We start from the raw sequence: 22,822 nt of genomic DNA, 5'->3' as shown, positions 1-22,822 counted from the left end.
TAACCATTGAATGTGAAAATCGGACTTTATCAAAAGGGTATGATAGATTAATTGACAGGATTTCCATACAGGAAAACACAGTACATGCCATGAGGATTGTGTCCAAGGAGGAAATGTTGTCTCTGACAGACAAGCTCCATGCCTTAGAATCGTTAATGAAGGCTTTGGAGCATAATACTGGACAGGAGATTCAGGACTTTCAGAAGGCAATGGTGAGCAGATTTACTAAGATTGAGGAAATCATAGACTCTGATGAACAGGAGCAAAAGGTAGAAAGGCAACATTCACCTCAAAAAACTCTCAGTCTACATAGAGTTATACCTGTCTTTCCAGTAATAACATCAGAAAAGATAACCGGCTCCAAAAACCCTAAGGTCATTAAAGAACATACATGGGAGCCTATACGTATGAATGATCTGAAAGAATTTAAACAAGCAATTATGAATTATGGACTACATTCATCCTTTGTTAGGGAGATGTTAAAATCCTGGGCTCTGAGCAGCAGGGCCACCCGTCAAGATTGGAACCAGCTCACGTCAGCTGTCCTAGAGAACGGACCTTTATGGCATTTTGAATGCCTATTCAAACAAGAGGCCAGACTTTTACAACAACAAGAATCAGCAAAAGGAATTGAGGTTTCTCTAGATCAAATTCTAGGGGAAGGACTTTACTCTGATCCTCAGGAACAAACTCTTTATGATGAAAACATTTTATCCATATGTGCTACAGCAGCTCTAAGGGCCTGGGACAGGGTTCAAGACTCAGGTCAGAGAGTAGAATAGTATATCAGGGTCAAACAGGGTCAGAGAGAACCCTTTAGTGACTTTTTACAAAGACTAACTAAGGCTGTACAAATAGGGATAACTGATCGAGAAGCAAGAAATATAGTTATTGGGTCTTTGGCTTATGAGAATGCCAATGTAGAATGCAAAAGGATCCTGGGGCCTTTAAAGCTCAGATCAGCGCCTTTGGATGAATGGGTTTTACATACAATGAATGTTGATACATTTGATTATGGCAATGAAACATGGGTGCAAGAAGCAATTTCCAAGGTAAAAGGAGACATCAGATTACAAAATGCTTTCATTGTGGCAAAATGGGACACATGAGAAGGGACTGGATATTTGGGGTTAAGCTTTTGGTAGATTTAATGTTTTCTTTGAGTGATGAGGCTATTTCTTCTATTGTATCTTCAGTGCTTGAAATTCTCTCTTTCATCTTTTATATTCTATTGTTTATGCTTGCATTTGTGGTTTCTGATCATTTTCTCATGATTTCTGTTTCTATAATTCCCTTGGCTTGTGTTTTCTTTATTGTCTCTATCTCACTTTTCAAGTCTTGAATAGTTTCTTTCATATGTTTGATTTCTTTTTCTTGGTTTTCTTTAAGAAATTTGCTGATGTTTTCCAAGTTTTGTTTGTCTTTTCCTCCATTTCTTTGAGGGAATTTCTCATTTCTTCTTTAAGAGTTTCAAACTTTCTCCTGAAGCTATTTTTTAGGTCATTTTCTTCTGCTTCATCTATAGTTGCTTGTTCAAGTCTTGCTGTAGTAGGGTCTTTAGGTTTTACTGGTGTCATGTTTCTCTTTGTGGTATTGCATGTGTTCTTACCTTTTCTACTCATCTTTTCCTCTAAGAGGTGTCATTGAGGGGCTGTCTGTGATTTTGTTGATTAATCTTCTAGGTGCCAGTGAATCCAAGACTCAGATGGTTGTTACTCATAGTACGGTTGGTGCAACAGTTCCAGCTACCCCATTGGTTACTCTGTGTTCCTGTAGGTTGCTCAGCATACCTGGGCTTTGCTCTGTTCCTTTGGGGTTTGCTTTCTCAAGTCTGCTATAGCCTAGGTTGTCAGCTCAGACATATTTCTGTAAATGTTTCTTGTCTGGATCCATTCCTGCAGAGGTTCTTGGCTTGGTCCTGTAAAGAACTCTGGCTCTGATCTACTCCCTCAGAGTTCCCAGGCTTGGGTGCACCCAGACCTGCAGAGGACCTGGCTCAGGCCTACTCCCTCAGAGGTTGCTCCCCTGTACCAGCTCCTGTGGAGTTCGCTGTCTCAGGTCTGCTCTGGCCCAGGTTGCTGGCCCAGTCCTTCCTCCACAAATGTCCCTGGTCTGGATCTGCTCCCGTTCCTGTGGATCTTGCTTTCTCAGGCCTGCTCTAGCCTAGGTAGCTGGTTCAATATTGCTCCCTCAGAGCTCACTACCTCAGGCCTGCTCTTGCCTAGGTTGCTGGCCCAGTTTTGCTTGTGCAAATTACCCTGGTCTGGATCCACTCCTGTTCTCATGGATTTCACTGTCCAAGGATTTTTCTGAACCAGGTCACTGGCTCAGTCTTGCTCTTTTGAAAATTGTTGTCTCAGACCAACTCTGGTCTAGGTTGCTGGTTCAGTTTTGCCCCTATGGAGTTCACTGGTCTTTAAAATATTTTTGTCCAACTCTGCTCTGATCCATTTAGATTTCACTGTAACTATTAAAATTACTATAGCCTCATAAACTCCTTTCTGTTACATAGCTTTATTTTCTCCCATATACTGATTATACAGTTCTTATGGGGTGATGAATTCATGTGTGTGTGTGTATGTGTGTGTGTGTGCAAGAAGAAGAAGAAGAAGAAGAAGAAGAAGAAGAAGAAGAAGAAGAAGAAGAAGAAGAAGAAGAAGAAGAAGAAGAAGAAGAGAACACTCCAACAGACTTAGGGAATATTCTTGATGTAAAGTTGTTCTCTTGAATGTGGTGACAGGAAGTACATGGTAACTCCTGTTGTGCAAGAGTGGAGAGAATACATTCTAAATCAACCAAATTGTGGCATACAATAAGCCATATATGTTTAATTTTAACCTATTTATGCTGATTACTGAAAGGGATTAATCCTAGCAAGTTCTCCAGTGGGATTATCTTGTTCTACTCCCTAGAGGGCATGTAATAATGTCCAGAGACATTTCTGAATATCAACTGCAAAATTTATCTGACTGGAATGTAACCAGGACCAAAGGTAGGAAACCCTGGGTTAGGGCAACATGGTTATTCAGAAAACTACATATAGCAAGAGATATTTATCCTTAATCCTCACAATTACTAGACTTCCAAATCATCCCTAGCTATCTCTAAGATGGGGATAACACACTTGACAACACAGCAACTTCTCAACATATCTTGCTGTTATTTTCTTTTCTAGCAGCCTACTTTATGCCTCCCCATCTCTGTTTCTCTCAGGTACTTACAGGGTACTGTGCGAATTAAATAAGGTAAAGTTTTACAATCCTCTTATTGTGGCAAGCACTCCATACATGTTTGCTATTGCTCTTATTATAGTGTTGTGTTGCTTTTATCTCTTCCCAAAATAAGTCTCCATTTTACCTTGAGGAATATGCCTTAGTCTTCTGCTGAGGAAAAAAGATAACTGCTTCCTAAGGCAAGAAGAAATGCTGGTGGCTGGTAGGAGTGTTCTTTCTTCTTTCACACCACACCATGTCTGCTCTGAAAACTGAGCATCTGTGATCGCTTTACACTTTCTCTGATCCTTTCAGTGAAAGAGCAGATTGATTTTTAAGCTTATCCTGTTGACATTTTCAGTTCCTAGGAAGTAAGACATTTGTTTCACTCTAAGCTATGCCCCTGTGGATAACTCTACCCCAATGGCACCCATCTTTTTGGGATTTCAATGATCCCCCAAATAAACCCAAGTCCATCTGCTAAAAGATCTAAAAAGAATAAAAATGTGATTAAAACAAATTGAGACTTTTGGTCTCATGATTTTCTGGGGATTTTACTTTTGTTTGGTTTTCACAGAGCTCCAAATTTGCCAGGGAACAAGTTCTGCTTCCTGAGGGAGGATATGTATGTTCTCAGTAGTTTGAGAAACCAGGGAGAAAAGTATTGGACAAGAATTACACAATTAAGAGTTACGATATGCTGGATGTCACTTTTCTCTAAATCCCTTCCAAGATTTATTGTCTTAACTTTGCCCAAGGGTTCCTGGCAGGTACAAAGTACTATCTTCTTGTCAGCACAGATTACATTTAAAAATTCTAAGAACTTAAAACTTATTTTTCTAATTATTTAAATTCTTATTTGCTGAAGTTTCATCTTTTGTTATTGGTATCTGATACAAAGTAAAAGAAGTTTGAGGGTTATCTTAAGTTATTTTTTTTCTACAAATAGATTTAGAGAATGAAATGTGTTCACTTTAGGTCCTTTATGTTCAATTCTGAAAACAAGCTTTTTTATTAGGCTTTCATTAGGAAAAACGTATTAAATTCCACATGTTACTGTGACTTCACACTATAAACTTCACACTTTGGTTGAAACACAAAGAAATCATAGAATGTTCATTTACATGTAGATAGTAATGACTGTGTAAATGGAAAATTAATAAGATGAACTAAAATTTAAAAAATCCTTAAGTGACCACAAATTGAATAAGAACTCAGAAATCACAAGCTATAGCTATATGCCTCCTGCATTTAAAGAAAAAGTCACTGTTGACTCTTAAGGGGCATCAAAGTTCAGAGAAGGATATGAAGACCTAATAAGAAAATGGCATACTTGGGGTCCCAGCTGAAATTGGAAAAAGCTGCAGTCTGTGTGTGGTGGTAGAAAGAACAGAGTTCAGTAGCGCAGTCTAGCACTAAGCCTCCCTATAGGAATAATGCAAGGTCTGTGACTGTTCAAAGGTCATCTGTAATTTGGTACCACTGCTAGTCCATATTTGGAATTAGATGAAACAGAGGAAAAGGTAAGTACAGGAAAAACCACCAAATAAGTAGAGGTGGTTCTTTTCTAAAGGGATAAAAAGAGAAATGAAGATAGCAAGTCAATAAAATCAAAACAGATACTCAAATAACACGGAAATTAAGATATGAAGAGTAGAATAATGAAACTTAAAAATACATAATTATCAAAGCAAAAGCATTTTATAGGTTAACTGCACTACACTATGATGGATGTTTTACATTTCATTCATTTGATTAGCCTTCAGCAATTCTGTGTGACACATTCCTTTAATAGACAGCTCAAACAAAACATTAAGACATAAAGAAGAAAATGGTCATAACACAATAAAGACTTACCACAACAATGGCAAGTTCTGAAGGCAACATTTTCCTAGAAAATTAAAAAGTAAGTCACCATTATTTACCAAATAAAAGAAACTTAAGAAAAACAAAATAAGCAACCAAAACTCCACAACGCATGCCCATTTTTCAAAGCTAGTATCATGTCGTTGAGAAGATCAGATGGACGACTTTGTACACTATTCTTTATGATGCTAAAATCCCACCTTATATAGGATACTTCACAGGATACAGTTAGCAAATGTTGAGGAACCAGTTATTCTGAAACTAATGTGAGAAAATCTAATTACAGACAATCTCATGTAGTAACATGCATACAAAAGGCTTAAATCTTTTTTCTCTTTTATTTTTTACTTTTTAATTTTTTGATCCTTTCATAAGTATCTGTTACAAATTTTAGTTATTTCCACCCACTATTACCCTGTCTTATTGGTAATACCTTCTATCACACTGAATCTCCCCTTCTTCCCCTTCCCTTTTCTACCCACCCATCCTTTCTCCCTCTCTGTGTTTCCTATTGTATTTCAGTTGGGTTGACTGCATGAGCACCAATGATCTCCTTTGCTACAAAGTTGGGAGTCAAATGGCAAGAGAAGCAAACATTCTGCCACTGAGCTACACATCTGGTCTTCTGAGCCTGATTTTTGTACAACTAAGGCTTTGGTCTTAATAATAATTCATCACAAAACTCACAAATGACTCATGGCTAGAAATACTCTGGTGCAGTTCACAAAGTGAAAGCTAAAACTTAATCAAAGGAAAAATATATTTGTATAATGGAACAGGAAACTTTTCAATCACTCAGTAATAAAACAGTGTTGCCCACTATCACTCAACATTCAGTATTCATCATGTTACTGAAGTTCTTGCACAGATAAGGACTGCGAGGGATGCGATCACCCACTGATACAAGGGGACGGATCTAATGAGAGTTTACCAAGGCCAGTTGGACTGGGACTGAATGAGGATGCGATTCAACCAGATTCTCTGAATGTGGCCGGATTCTCTGAATGTGGCTGGCCCGGAGTCTTTCTGAAAAGCCATTGACAATGACACTGGGACTTGTTTCCTCTGCATATACTGGATTTTGCGGATCCAGTTTGTCTGGACACTCACCTTCCTGGACCTGGAGGGAGGGGGAGGGAACTTGAACTTCCCACAGGGCAGGAAACCCTGACTGCTCTTAGGGATGGAGAGGGAGGAGGAGAAGGATTGGGGGGAGTGGGAGGGTGGTGGGAGGAGGGGCGGAAATGGAAACTTTTATAATTTAATAAAATTACTTTCAAAAAAAACAACAAAAAAACTTATGCGAATGTCTAACAAATGATACAGATGAAAAACACCATTTGAATAGATAAAATTATGTATAATCAACTCTAAACAATAAAAGCTCAAAATAAAGCTCAGTAAGGTGGTGAGAGAGAGACTGAATATATCACAATCAAAAGCAGTAGTACAGTTAATGTGCTAAATAAATAAAGTAAAAATAACCAAACAAAACAGAAAATGCTAAAGCATTGTAGCAACAAAAATTAGAATGGCTTCTGTGTCCAGCTAGTGGAAGAGTACTTGTCCAGCATGTGCAAGGCTGAAGGCTCCATCTGAATGCAGATGCCATGGAGAAGAAGCTATAAAACTGGGAAAGCTTCTGTCTGCTTTCTATGGATGCCTTAGGTAACTAGCAGTGTCAGAAACAGAAGACTTTAACACAGCAGAAGTTTATTACCTCATAGGTCTGAAAACATGGAGTCCAAAATCAAGGTGTGCTCAGGCCACACTGTCTCACAACCCTCAAAACAATCCTTTCTCATCTTTTCCAGTTTCTGAGAACACCATCTGTTTCTGAGCTTGTAGGTTCACCCTTCAATATGCATTCATCTTGCATGTTATTTGTCTTGTTCCTGTGCCCTCCTATGTCCTTCTTATGAAGAGATTTGTTACATTAGTTTAAGGGATATCTACTCCGGTATGACTTCATTTTAACTGATTGCATCTCTAATGACGCTCTTTCCAAATAGGATTTCAGCTATGTTTGGGGGGAACATAATTCTGCCTACAATGACCTAAATAAAATCTTAGAGGGCCTGTGCCATTGCTTAAAACTCAAGTTGTTTTCAAGGTTGTAAAATGATATAGTTGGGTCAGCAAGAGAAAAAGAATGTCATAAAGCATGGCAGGTAGCCTCAGTAAGAAGGCAGTATATATAAAGGGTTTTCTTTTTAAAAGAAAATCTTTACTGCTCTGTGTGTGTGGTGAATATGCCATGATGCACACATGGTGATTCGGGGACAACACTGTGAGTAGCGACTCTTCTTCTGCCTTTACATAGAATCAAAGGATTGACCTTAGGTGGTCAGGCATGTACAGTAACCCAGTGAGTCATCTTGGTGGTCCTATGAGAGGCTTTTGATTAAGACTGGGGTTGTGTTATTCTGGGAGTATGTGGAAGGAAAAGGGAAGGAAGGAAGGAAGAAAAAAAGGAAGGAAAGAAGGGTTTGCTAAGTGGATGATCTCAGAAAGAAGTGATTGGTTGAGGATTGGACCTTATTTGAGAACTTAAGTTTACCTAAAACTTATGAAGAATAGTATAAGATGAATCATTCCACTAAATGGAAACAACCATCAAAATCTTAGCTAGGAATGGAAATGATTCATTGTTACCAGCTCAAAGTAATTAAAGTCTCTTTCTTCATCTAGCCTCAATAAATAAATAAATAATAAATAAAATGATGACATTTTCTCTGATTGTATAAAAAATGAGTACAAAGACATTCCTTGATGAAATCACTTTATGAAGAATGAAGGCCAGACAGGGACTATGACAAATTCAAAAAAGGTGTATTGCTTGCTAAAGGAATTAATATTTTCAGTAGGACAAGGATTTCATCTGGGGAACTGTCTCAACCTCCAATTTCTATCTAGGTGATAATGTATTCTGATGTACCTGAAGCAGTTCTGGCTTAAACCAATTGTCCCAGCTACCAATATGGTCTGTATCCACCCCAGATTTCTTATCACTTACCAGAGTAATAATTTTAAGAGCGGAATTGAAAAATAAGCCAGATTTAGATGGTAGCCATTCACTATGTCCTTTCAGCTTTTAACATGTTTCATATGCAAGTGTAGGATATCTGCCCAATGGAGAGTTTCATTTACCATTAAAGGTTAACAGAAAACCCACCTTCAATTGTCCATCTCTGTTTTCACAGTACTTCTTACAGAACACAAGATGACACCTTCCTTTTGAGGTTGGCTTGAAGACCATTCACTAATTAAATAAAATATATGCCAGCAACTGCAATAAGGAAAGCAGACTTCTGCTGGCTTCAAGGTTGGGGGCAGAGAGAGGTTTATTTGATGCTGCTGTTCCCTCTAGGGCATGCAGCCCTGGCTTTGTTAGTGAAATGTGCAGAGCCCCTAGAACTGATGAAATACCAGGGATCAACAGGAAATCTGTAGCTGAAAATGTATGAGGAGTGAGGGCTGAGTAGGCAGCAATAAAGCAGAGTCTGAATGTTCTTACTTGGTGGTTTATAATTAATACCTACTTTCTAATGTTGTTGAGCCCTTCTCCTCATCTGTTATTGAATTATTTGTATCATTATAGACTTATGAGGATTGTGCTCCTTTGGGTTAAAATTAGGTGCTATTATTAGACTTCATTTCTGTATTCCCACTTGGAGTATTTATAATTTCTAAGAAAGGAAGTAACTTAGCTTTCATTCTCTGAAGTGCATTCACTTCTGTGTGTAAGTCTGTATTCATGTAGAGCAACTGCAGAACTAGCAAATCATGTCGGGTTTGGCAACCGTTAGTCTTGCCCTTTGAAGCTGCAACAGCATATCTGATATCAACTTCTTAAAAGGGAGCACAATTTATTTTGGTTTCTACTTTTCAATGATGTTTTGCAAAGATTGTCTGATTCCATTGTCCTGAGCCTAAGACAAGGCAAAATATCACAGCAGAGAAAGCATAGTGAAGTAGAGCTACTCACATCATGAAAGCCAGTAAGTGGAGAAAGGCACAGAAAGGTGCCAGGGATAGACACATCACAGGTACATTATCACTGACCTTTCTCCAATTACAACCCTAACCAGTGTGCATCAATCCCAACGATGCCACCAAATCATAAATACAACAATAGACTAATCCACTGACTAATCATGAACCAGTTAACTCTCAATGATAAACTCAACTAACTTTCAGCCAAGCCGTTCATGATATTTCATACACAAGCCATAAAAATGCCCATTTAAATTCTGAAGGGATACTATTTAGTGCCTTTGAAGTCTAGAAACAGCATCCACATTCAGTTAAAACAAAGACTGATTTTTTTAAAGTAATTTTATTAAATTATAAAAAGTTTCCATTTACGCCCCTCCTCCCAACGCCCTCCCACTCCCGCCTCCCTCTCCTCCTCCCTCTTTGTCCCCAAGGGGCAGTCAGGGTCTCCTGCCCTGTGGGAAGTCCAAGTTCCTCCCCCCTCCCTCCAGGTCCAGGAAGGTGAGCATCCAAACAGACTGGATCCCAAAAATCCAGTATATGCAGAGGAAACCAGTCCCAGTGTCATTGTCAATGGCTTCTCAGAAAGACTGCAGGCCAGCCACATTCAGAAAATCTGGCCACATTCAGAGAATCTGGTTGGATCACATGCTCGTTCAGTCACGGTTCATCTGGCCTTGGTAAACTCTCATTAGATCCGACCCCTTGTATCAGTGGGTGATAGTATCCCTCGCAGTCCTTCGTCATTTTCTTCCTCCTTCTGCTCCTCATTTGGATCTTGGAGGGCTCAGTCCGGTGCTCCAACGCGGGCCTCCATCTGTATCGCCATCCAACGCCAGATGAAGGATCTATGGTGATAAGCAAAATATTCATCAGTATGGTCACAGGCCAAGGCCGGTTCAGGCACCCCCTCCTCTGTCCAGAGAACAATCTGGGGATCTCTCCTTGGACCTGGGATCCCATATATAATCAAGTTTCCTGTAAACTCTAAAATGACTCCCTTAGTTGAAATATATTCTTCCCTGATCCCACATTCATCCTTCCTCCCTTCCCCCCATCTCGGTCAACCGAGCTTTCTCCATTCCTCCCCTACTCCCTTCTCTCTAACCCTCTCCCCTTCCAACAACCCTCCCACCCACCCTCCATGCACCCAAGGTTACCAGAGACTCATGACTATTTCCTATCTCCTGGCGGATAGCTAAATAATCTTCATCAGGTTCGTCTTCTTATTTAGCTTCTCTAGGATCACGAATAATAGGCTCAAAGACCTTTAATTATGGTTAGAATCCACTTATGAGTGAATACATACCGTGTTCCTCTTTTTGGGTCTGGCTTACCTCACTCAGTAAAGCGTTTTCTATGTCCATCCATTTGCATGCAAAATTCAAGATGTCATTATTTTTTACCGCTGAGTAAAACTCTAATGTGTATATGTTCCACACCTTTTTTAACCATTCTTCTATTGAGGGGCACCTAGGATGTTTCCAGGTTCTGGCTATTACAAATAGTGCTGCTATGAACATAGTTGAACAAACACTTTTGTAGTATGTTTGGGAATCTCTAGGGTATATTCCCAAGAGAGGAATTGCTGGGTCCTGAGGGAGGTTGACTCCCAGTTTCCTGAGAAACTGCCACACTGATTTCCAAAGTGGCTGCACAAGTTTGCATTCCCACCAACAATGGATGAGTGTTCCCCTCATTCCACATCCTCTCCAGCATAGGCTATCATTGGTGTTTTTAACTTTAGCTATTCTGACAGGTGTAAGATGGTATCTCAAAGTGGTTTTGATTTGCATTTCCCTGATCGCTAAGGAGGTTGAGCATGACCTTAAGTGTCTTCTGGTCATTCGAAGTTCATCTGTTGTAAATTCTCTGTTCAGATCAGTACCCCATTTTTTAATTGGGTTAATTAGAGTTTTAGTGTCTAGTTTCTTGAGTTCTTTGTATATTCTAGAGATCAGACCTTTGTCTGATGAGGGGTTGGTGAAGATCTTCTCCCAGTCAGAAGACAGCCTTTTTGTCTTACTGACAGTGTCCTTTGCTTTACAGAAGCTTCCCAGTTTCAGTAGATCCCATTTATTCATTGTATCTCTTATTGTCTGTGCTGCTGGGGTCCTACTTAGGAAGAGGCCTCCTGTGCCTATATCTTGTAGACTACTTCCCACTTTCTCTTCTATCAGGTTCTAAGTGGACTGATTAATGTTGATGTCTTTAATCCATTTGGACTTGATTTTTGTGCATGGTGATAGATATGGATCTACTTTCATTCTTCTACAGGTTGACATCCAGTTATGCCAGCACCATTTGTTAAAGATGCTTTCCTTCTTCCATTGTATACCTTTAGCTCCCTTGTCGAAAATTAGGTGTTCATAAGTTTGTGGGTTAATATCTGGGTCTTCTATTTGATTCCATAGGTCGACTTCTCTGTTGTTATGCCAATACCAAGCTGTTTTCAATACTGTAGCTCTATAATAGAGTTTGAAGTCAGGGATGGTAATGCCTCCAGAAGTTCTTTTATTGTATAAGATTGTTTTGGCTATCCTGGGTTTTTTGTTTTTCCATATAAACTTGATTAATGTTCTCTCAAGGTCTGTGAAGAAGTTTGATGGGATTTTGATGGGGATTGCATTGAATCTGTAGATTGCTTTTGGTAGAATTGCCATTTTTACTATGTTGATTCTCCCAATCCAAGAGCAGGGGAGGTCTTTCCATTTTCTGGTATCCTCCTCAATTTCTCTTTTCAAAGGCTTAAAGTTCTTGTCAAATAGGTCTTTCACATCCTTGGTTAGAGTAACCCCAAGATATTTTATGGTGTTTGTGGCTATCGTGAAAGGTGATGTTTCTCTGATTTCCCTCTCCGTTTCTTTATCCTTTGTGTATAGGAGTGCCACTGATTTTTTGGAGTTGATCTTGTATCCTGCCACGTTACTAAAGGTGTTTATCAGCTGTAGGAGTTCTTTGGTAGAGTTTTTGGGGTCGCTTATGTACACTATCATATCGTCAGCAAATAATGAAAGTTTAACTTCATCCTTTCCAATTCGAATCCCCTTGATCCCCTTATGTTGTCTTATTGCTATTGCTAGAACTTCAAGCACTATATTGAAGAGGTATGGAGAGAGTAGACAGCCTTGTCGTGTTCCTGATTTTAGTGGAAAGGCTTTGAGTTTCTCTCCATTCAATTTGATGTTAGCTGTCGGCTTGCTGTATATTGCTTTTATTATATTTAGGTATGATCCTTGTATCCCCAGTCTCTCCATCACCTTTATCATAAATGGGTGTTGAATTTTGTCAACCGCTTTTTCAGCATCCAATGAAATGATCATATGATTTTTTTCTTTCAGTTTATTTATATGATGGATTACATTGATAGATTTGCGTATGTTGAACCATCCCTGCATCTCTGGGATGAAGCCTACTTGATCATAATGGATGATTTTTCTAATGTGTTCTTGGATTCGGTTTGCCAGTATTTTATTGAGAATTTTCGCATCAATGTTCATGAGTGAGATTGGCCTGTAATTCTCTTTCTTGGTTGTGTCTTTGTGTGGTTTTGGTATTAGGGTGACTGTAGCTTCATAAAAGGAGTTTGGCAGTGACTTTTCTTTTTCTATATTGTGGAATACATTAAGGAGTATAGGTATTAGCTCTTCCTGGAAGTTCTGGTAGAATTCTGCATTGAAACCATCTGGTCCTGGGCTTTTTTTGGTAGGGAGATTTTTGATAACAGCTTCTAGTTCTTCACGACTAACAGGTCTATTTAGATTGTTCACCTGGTCTTGGTTCAACTTTGGTATATGGTACTTATCTAAAAAAATGTCCATTTCTTTTACATTTTCCAACTTTGTGGCATATAAACTTTCGTAGTAAGATCTAATGATTCTCTGAATTTCCTCCGTGTCTGTGATTATGTCCCCCTTTTCATTTCTGATCCTATTAATTTGCAAGTTCTCTCTCTGCCGTTTGATTAGTTTGGATAGGGGTTTGTCAATCTTGTTAATTTTCTCCAAGAACCAGCTTTTTGCTTCATTGATTCTTTGAATTGTTTTCTGTGTTTCTATTTTGTTGATTTCAGCCCTCAGTTTGATTATTTCCAGTCTTCTACTCCTCCTGGGTAAATCAGCTTCTTTTTTTTCTAGAGCTTTCAAGTGTGTTGTTAAGTCTCCAATGTGTGCTTTCTCTGTTTTCTTTAGGTGGGCACTTAGTGCTATGAACTTTCCTCTTAGCACTGCTTTCATTGTGTCCCATAGGTTTGAATACGTTGTGTCTTTGTTTTCATTATATTCAAGGAAGACTTTAATTTCTTTCTTTATTTCTTCCTTGACCCAGGGGTGATTTAGTAGTTGACTGTTCAGTTTCCATGAGTTTGTTGGCTTCCTGGGGTACCATTGTTGTTGAATTCTAATTTTAGTCCATGGTGATCTGACAAGACACAGGTGGTCACTAATATTTTTTTGTATCTGTGGAAGTTTGCTTTGTTACCAAGTATGTGGTCAATTTTCGAGAAGGTTCCATGGGCTGCAGAGAAGAAGGTATACTCTTTCCTATTTGGGTGGAGTGTTCTATAGATGTCTGTTAAGTCCATTTGATTCAGTACCTCCAGTAAATCTCTTATTTCTCTGTTAGGTTTCTGTCTGATTGACCTGTCCATTGGTGAGAGAGGAGTGTTGAAGTCTCCTACTATTAGTGTGTGTGGTTTGATGACCGCCTTGAGTTCTAGAAGAGTTTCTTTTACATATGTGGGTGCCTTTATATTAGGGGCATAGATATTCAAGATTGAGACTTCTTCCTGATGAGTTCCTGTTATGAGTATGAAATGTCCATCTCCATCTCTTCTGATTGATTTTAGTTTGAAGTCGATTTTGTTAGATATTAGAATGGCCACACCCGCTTGTTTCTTAGGTCCATTTGCTTGGAAAACCTTTTCCCAACCCTTTACTCTGAGTATGTGTCTGTCTTTGTGGTTGAGGTGTGTTTCTTGTAGACAGCAGAATGTTGGATCCTGTTTTCGTATCCAATCTCTAAGTCTGTGCCTCTTTATAGGTGAGTTGAGACCATTGATATTAAGTGATATTAATGACCAGTGATCGATGACTCCGGTCATTTTTTTGGGTAGTAGAGTGTATGTGTTTTCCTTCTTTGAGTTGTGCTTGTGAAGGGTCGCTAGATGTCTGAGTTAATGTAGGCAGTGTTGGGAATGTTGGATTCCTAGGGTTGTGATTTTCCTTCTAGTATTCTCTGTAAGGCTGGATTAGTAGCTACGTATTGTTTAAATTTGTTTTTATCCTGGAATATTTTGTTTTCTCCGTTGATAGTGAACAATAGCTTGGCTGGGTAAAGTAGTCTGGGTTTGCATCCATTGTCTCTTAGTTTCTGCAGTACCTCTATCCAGGACCTTCTGGCTTTCATGGTTTCCATCGAAAAGTCTGGTGTAAGTCTGATAGGTTTACCTTTATAAGTTACTTGACCTTTTTCCTTTGCAGCTCTCAATATCCTTTCTTTAGTCTGAGTGCTTTGTGTTTTGATTATTATATGACGAGGGGATGTTTTTTTCTGATCCAGTCTATTCGGTATTCTGTATGCTTCTTGAACCTTCATAGGAATATCGTTCTTTAGGATGGGAAAGTTTTCTTCTATAATTTTGTTGAGTATATTTTCTGGATCTTTGAAATGCAATTCTTCTCCTTCTTCTACTCCTATTATTCTTAGATTTGGTTTTTTTATTGTATTCCACAGTTCCTGAATGTTTTGTGATGAGAATTTGTTGGATTTGCTGTTTTCTTTGGACAGAGTGTTTAATTTCTCTATGGTGTCCTCAGAGTCTGAGATTCTTTCTTCTATCTCTTGTATTCTATTGGTTAAGCTTGTTTCTGAAGTCTCTGTTCGTTTACCCAGATTTTTCATAGCCAGCCGGCCCTCGGTTTGTGATTTCTTCATTGACTCCATTTCAGTTTTCAAATCTTGAACTGTTTCTATTACCTGTTTGATTGTTTTTTCTTGGTTTCCCAGAATTTCATTTACGGATTTACTCATTTCTTCAAACTTTTTGGTATATTTCTCTTCCATTTCTTTACTCATTTCCTCAATTTTTTTGTTATACTTATCTTCCATTTCTTTACGGCAGATTTTCACCTCCTGTTTATGTTCCTCTATTATTTTCATAAAGAAGCGCTTAGAGTCGATTTCTTCTATTTCTTCTGGAGTAGGGTGTTCAATTCTTCTAGTTTCGAGCTCCCTGGATTCTGGCGATGTCATGTTGCCTTTCAGGTTGTTGGAGGAATTCTTGCATTGGCGCCTGCCCATCTCCCCCACTCTGGATGAAACTCCTCAGCACTTTCTGGATAGAACTCCTCAGCACTCTCTGGGTAGGACTTCACAGCACTCTCTGGATAGAGCTCCTCAGCCCTCTCTGGGAAGAACTCCTCAGCAGGGCAACAGGGCTAGCTGGTCTTCCCAGGACCCAGGAGACAAAGGGCCTGCAGCAGTGGGGGGAGGGGAGGGGTCCCTTGGAACACCGAAGACCCTGCTGCAGAAGCTGGGGGGGGGGCTGTGCTCTCTTCCTGGGCAGGCAGGCTGCCCCGGTGAGCACCCACTCACCTCTCTGGGAAGAACTGCTCAGCAGGGCAACAGGGCTAGCTGGTCTTCCCAGGACTCAGGAGACAAAGGGCCCGCAGCAGTGGGGGGAGGGGAGGGGTCCCTTGGAACAGTGAAGACCCTGCTGCAGAAGCTGGCGGGGGGGGGGGGGGGGCTGTGCTCTCTTCCTGGGCAGGCAGGCTGCCCTGGTGAGCACCCACTCACCTCTCTGGGAAGAACTGCTCAGCAGGGCAACAGGGCTAGCTGGTCTTCCCAGGACTCAGGAGACAAAGGGCCCGCAGCAGTGGGGGGAGGGGAGGGGTCCCTTGGAACAGTGAAGACCCTGCTGCAGAAGCTGAGGGGGGAAGGGCTGTGCTCCCTTCCCGGACAGGCAGGCAGGCTGCCCAGGCTAGCACCCACTCACCTCTCTGGGAAGAACTGCTCAACAGGGCAACAGGGCTAGCTGGTCTCCAAAGACTGATTTAAATCTATAAAACCCATAATAAAAATTCCCAATAGAAGGCCAAGGACAAAGATGATACTATATGTAATTGGTAAGATACCTTTAGGGTTGGCATATCATCAAATATTGCTGCTTATCATAAAGGCTGAAGATATAAGTCGAATTGCATATGTCAGGCAAGATTTAATCCTGAAGTTCTATCTTCTTGCTTTGGAGTATATTGTCTGGTAGCAACACTGTGATTAACTTTCCAATACTTAACCAAATATATTTTATATTGACTGGATCACTACATTGAAGTAGATATATTCTGTGCTGGCTGGATCACTATATTCAATCACTATATTGAAACACTTGAGACAAATTTTAAAAAGCAAAGTCTGTTTTGACTGAGTTTGGAAGGCTGAAATCTATGAGCAGGGATCCTCACTGCTTTGGGCTCATTGGAATGGGACAAATCATAGGAGGATCACCTGAGCCAGGAAGCTGGAGCAAGAGCCCATTTGTGGTAAGGCTTACAGATCTCCTACTGGTTCTCACTTCCAAATAATCCAGAGAACCTCTCTATATATGACCCCGGGGAAACTCATCCAAACTATAACAGGTATATTTAACATATATTTAACATACTGTCATACAAGGGCCGGTACAATGGCTCTGTGTATAATGGCACTGACCACCACACCTGATGACCTGAGTTTGATTCCTGGGGCCTACATAGTAGAAGGAAGGAATCAAATACTACATGTTTTCCTTTTCTCCAGCCCTACTTTCTAAACAAATAAATGACAAGTGACACTTTTCTATTTCTTTAAGTATGGATTATAAATGGAGGTTAAATTAAAATCTGAAACTACTTGGGTAAAAATACTTAAACATAACTATATACAGAATGATTTGCAATGAAAAATGTCTTTCACTTGTAGAATTTGTTCTGAATTCACCAGCATCTTTTGCACATACTCACACAGAGTGTTTTTTCAATTTACAACAACATATTTTAAAAGTCTAGTTATAAATATCACTATTTTAAATATATTAAACAAAATGAAAATTAGAAAATAATTGCCAAATTTATGGAAACATAATCTTCTGGGGAAATATCAAAAATGTTGAATTAAATAGCTGTAGCTTGCAAGGCAGCTGTAAAAGAGCTTAAAATCGCTATACAACACTAGCTGAGAGCAAAGAAAATTACACAAGATCCCAGCCTTAGATGAAGAGCTGCAGGTGGCTGGTGGATGCTGAGAGAGGGAGAAATAGTCAGTCCTGGACACCCAGAAGTATAGACAATGCTAAATGGGCTTAATAGGTTGAATATTCATATATGCACACACATATGTGCACTTGTGCATTTTTGTACAAATTACAATAATAATAAACATTAGGTCATGAATTTGGGGGTAAGATAGAAGTTGGAATAAAGGAAGAATAGGAGTGATGTAGAGACAGTGCTCATGTATGAAATTCTCAATTAAAAAATACTGCAATTTTTTAAAGAAAAGCTAGAACTAGAGAATACACAGTGGTATGTATTCTTGTTCATTTGCCTTACATGTACAAACTCCTGGGTTCAATCTATTATACTAGACATCTATAGGTTTAACTTAATAATTTGTTAAAGCATATGATTTTAAAATAGATTTATTCTGTTAAGGTTCAGAACATGATGCCCCAAAATATGACACTTTGGTAAGTAAGAAATCTACAAGAACAGGAAGGTCAAACCTTTATTAGGGTTAAAACACGCCTCTCCAATGTTCTCCCCTGAAATGGGTTCACAGGTCTTCATTCTTGAGGGGTCTTTTCACATACTTTGGAAGAAAAAATGTTGCCCAGAGAAACAAGGATGACTCCAGACCGAGAACCCTCACTGCATTTCCCCAGGCCACTACCATTAAGCTCTACCAATTTATGCAATCATATTTCTCTACAACTACTCATTTATTTCATTAGCTTAGCATAACATACAGGGTTCATGGGCATGGGTGTGTCTCCTTTCCTGAGGCTCTAGTGTCACTTAAGACAGCCATTAAATCAATATGTTATCTTAAATATATGCATTAAATGCATATATATCTTTTGTCAACTATGTCCCTTGCAATAGATGAGTAAAACAAAATTATTCCTTCACCTAAAGCACTGAAATAATATTTTGGTTTTCATTATGTTTAATGCTGAAATATCAATACAACATTTTGAATAGTATTAAACAGCCAATAAATGTTATTTTTAAATGTTCATAGATTATAAGCTTTAATAATATTAGATTATTGTAGGCTCACAAATACAACAAGCATATAGTTTTAGTTCTTTTACTTCTGTGATACTTTCAATTTAGATAAAAGCATCATTTGAGCCTGTTGCTGTGTCCTACTACCATTAATAGATTTTCCAATATTTACTGCAGGATAAAAAACTAAAGTCATTCAATTCTAGATAGCTTACTCTGCTTTCTAAGTCAATCTGGTTTAAATTCTCTCTATTAAGAAGTATGCCCACAAAGACACATGTCAAACATGTAAGTATTATAGTCTTTCCTCTCAGAAGCCTTCCTTTCGTAAGTGTATATATATATATATATATATATATATATATATATATATATATATACATATGAACTGAGCAGGAATATAAAAGTTAAGACACATATATGGAAAGCAGTATAATAACTTTTCTTACACTAATAACCATAATGAAAGTGCCCTACAAACAAATGTAGAACCTGATAGCCTAGTTCTAGACATACAGCAAAAGACATGGCCAAAAGAAGCCCACACTTACCATAGTTAAAAAAGAGAATCATTAAAATGTTCATCAGCAGATTACTGGACAGCAAATGCAGTGAACATAACCAAGGGCATTAATCAATCATAAAGAAGAACAAAGTCTTGTCAATTGTAGCAAATCATATGGGACTCAGGATTTCATGCTATGTAAAATAGGTCAACTCAAAAATAATAACAACAACAACAACAACAAACCCTGGTACACATGTTCTCTCCCATGTATTAAAGCTGTGAAAAGTTGACCTACATGTAGAACAGTGATGAATAAAGGCTTGAAGGCTGTTTGGTGGATAAAGGACTATGTACTTCATTGGTTTGTGTTACCTGAAAATACCAAATAAATTCAATGACACACAAACACATCTTTGTAATTGTATATATACGATATTTTATGTAAGCTAGGCTAGGATACAAGGTAAGACAATGTTTTATCATATATTAAAATATAAATATACAATTAGCTGCTGATTTACTCTCAGATGCATACTATAAGAATCACCTAACAAAAGTCACAAGAGATGCACAAAACGAAATTTATGTTTTGTACTTATGAATCTAGCAATCAATCTGTAGCATGCAGGTCATCAGGATACTTATCAACTGGTTTAACAATGCCTAAAGCTCCTGGCATTACTCACAATGACACACAAAGCAGTTAAAAATGCAAATAATTTATATATGAAGTCATTAGGGCCCATTAACACCTTGAATCCACTTAGTTGAGTCAACTTACAAATCTATGGCAAAGGAGAGAAGAAAATGGCAGAAAGATTTTTTTCATGTGGGAAGGACAAGAATGATGGAAATTGAGAAGTTTTCTTCCCCCAGAGTCTGAGTGGTTGCTTAAGGCTGTGCTGGAAACTCTTCCATGAAGTTGTCGTATCATAAAACGACAAAGAACGAATTGATATCTGAAATTCTATTTCCAAATTCCAGCTCTGGCACGAAACTGCAGGCTGATTTCTTTCCCTTTTCAGCCTCAGCATTTGGTTGTATGATCACAGCCTTGGACTGGATAGATGGCAGCTGTGTCGGTATTCATTTCTATAAAATACTCAATACATGTTTTCATAGACTTTGCTGCTGCTTTACTATAAAGGGATGGGGATCATACATGGGAATACTTTAATCAAATCACCGATTTAAGAATCTCAGCCACCAGCGATGATTAAAACACATTATTTCAGACACTTTGCATTGTAACCAGGCATCTTGACTTACGATGAAATTTTTCAAACCCTACATATGTATAAGGCAATCTGTTTTCCTTATAATTATATTTCATTTGCTATAAAATCCAATACATGCTCATTTGTCATCTAACTCTTCAAGAGATTTAACTTCCAGACTAACCACTGCATTATCATTGAAATTATATGCAATTTACAATCTTTTAGATTTTAATACACAGGTTGTCAAAATTCAGAGAAATTCAATTGATAGACCTCTTCCTATCACATCCTTTCATTTTTGTGGATTACGAACAACTGTTACATTTTCTGAGTTTCAAAAGTTTATCAACCATCTTTAAAAATAAATGATACGTTTTAAAATAAATGATACGTTTGCCTTCTCTGCAGAGAATTATTTACAGGAATAATACTAGGCACAGCAAACATGCTTTAAAATAAGACAAAGCTGCAACTTATAAGCAAGAGGAAAGTGGAAGTAGGATCGTACAACAGTGTGATGTCAGGAAATGCCTACAGCTGATGTTCATACCTACAGTAGACATCAAGAGCATTGTTTGAAAGTGCAACTTAACTTTGGAAGGTTTTTTTTGTTAACAGGTAGAACCTTCACTGATTAGAATTACTTAGTAAACTTGAAGAAGAGATTAAAGAGGAAAGAAAGGAATAAAGAAAAGAGAAGAAAGAAAGATGCATAGACCAGTATATCAAGTTGAAGAAGACAAGGTAATGCTACCTTTGGTTGTTCTAATGAAAGGGGCCCCTTTCACTTTCCTACCCCCAAAGGCTTGTAGGAAGTGACACTATTAGGTGTAGTGTTCTTGTTGGTGGAAGTGAGTCACTGAGGGGTCAGCTTTGAGGTTTCAAATGCTCAACCCAGATCCAGAGTTTCTCTCTCTCTCTCTTCTTGCTGCCTGTCAATCCAGATGTAGAGCTCCCAGTTACCTCTCCAGCATCATGTCTGCCTGCATGTCACCACACTTCCTGTCATGATGATGATGGACTAACCTTCTGAACTGTAAACCAACTCCAATTTAAATGTTTTCCTTTATAAGAGTTGCTGTGTGCATGGTGTCAATTCACAGCAATAAAAATCCTAACTAAGACACTACCTCTATCGGTACAAAATGCATATTTAAAGGAAAAAAAATGTTAAGATTGAAAAATAAATAGAGCACCAGAACAGATAATTAAGTATTTCAGGTGTATCTCTGCTTTGGAAGTAAAGTTGGAAAGAAAAAATAATTCACTTACATTAGAATTTTTTGATTTGTGATCCACGTTTCAGGTACAGAGAAACTGAACTTTCAACCATTTTAATAGCTGCATTAACTAAGAAAGATACATTTTTTCCAGAAAATATAAAAAGTAAGATGCAAACAATTTAAAAAGATGTAAGAAACCAAACCTTGACCTTGCATATCTGACCCCTGTTCCTTAAGGGGCTCTTGTTTAGTTGGCTTAGTTGTATTAAAGATCATAGTGCTCCAGGCAAAGGAGCGCTTTAGAATCTAGCTGGGTCACAGGGCCTTTCTCACCACTCGGTTCTAATTTGCAGTTCTGGTATAATAAAAGCCATAAATATATTGCTACTGTCTAGACGTTTTATCTGAAACAAGTGTCCTTTGTAGTCTCAAAGGACTTTTCCATTTTATTTCCAGTAAATCAAAGTATGTGAAGAAGCTTCAGTTCTTATTAAGACATACCCTTCACAGTCCAGTGATTGCCAACTGTGGTAAGCCATTGACAGTTCATTTGCATATAAGTGATGACTTCCATCAGGTAATTGGCTCCAAAACACAATGGACATTTAGAGCAGATCCAATATTTCTTGCTCTTTGATGAGCACCAAGTGCCAATTTTTATATATAATCTGACTGTTGAAAAGTGAAGGCTCCTTTCCCTGACCTTACACTGTCTTCCACAGTACTGGAGAGACATATTATCAGTGGACTTAATGTAGGGCCACACTTCTAAAAGACTTTAGAAGCCTTACTTTAGTTTTCTGAAAACCAATGACAATGAAAAGTAGGAGAGAGTGACAACAGAGATCACTTTCTAAAAGTATTTCTATATTTTGCCCCAAATATTATATTCATAATAAAATTTTGGTTTATTTTTATAAAGTAATTTTGATGTGATTTGTTATATTAATTGCCTCCTATACATACCGCCCTTTATTTAAAAAAAGATTATATAATGTTTATTAGGAGACCATGGTTTTCAGGTTCATAATAACCTTTAATTATCACTGCATACTGTCTTTCTCCCAAAACTTTGGAGTAGCAGGGATATAAATACAGCCAATGTGTCATCTATCAACCCCATAGCCAGAAGCAGACAGACAGGCCCTTCCCATACTGAGATTTAAGTCATGTTTATATTTTTCCCTTGTTCTTGATTGTGTATTCCTGTTTTCAGTACACAAGTAATGAAAATCTTTCTTATCAAAGTGAACAATTAGAAAACTATGCTATTTAATTTCACATACAAGTTATGTTTTAGGTAGTAACCAGTGTTTCTTCCCTGTTGGATATAAGAGCTATAATTTTCTGATTAGTCTTTCTCATAGCTTATAGGCTACCTTGGCTCTGGTTTTAGTGAGAAATAGACTTTCATAGTTCATTCCCATGTATTTCTACAGTAAACTACATTATGAGAGCAAAAATGATATTATAGAAGTAATATGCCAATGTTAAGAATGTTGAAATAGCCAAATGCCTTCACACTATCATT

The sequence above is a fragment of the Myodes glareolus genome, chromosome 22 (genome assembly GCF_982192425.1).
Source record: "Myodes glareolus chromosome 22, mMyoGla1.1, whole genome shotgun sequence".
NCBI classification, from domain to species: Eukaryota; Metazoa; Chordata; class Mammalia; order Rodentia; family Cricetidae; genus Myodes; species Myodes glareolus.
The sequence above is the reverse complement of the archived record's forward strand: the minus strand, read 5'-3'. Positions refer to the sequence as shown.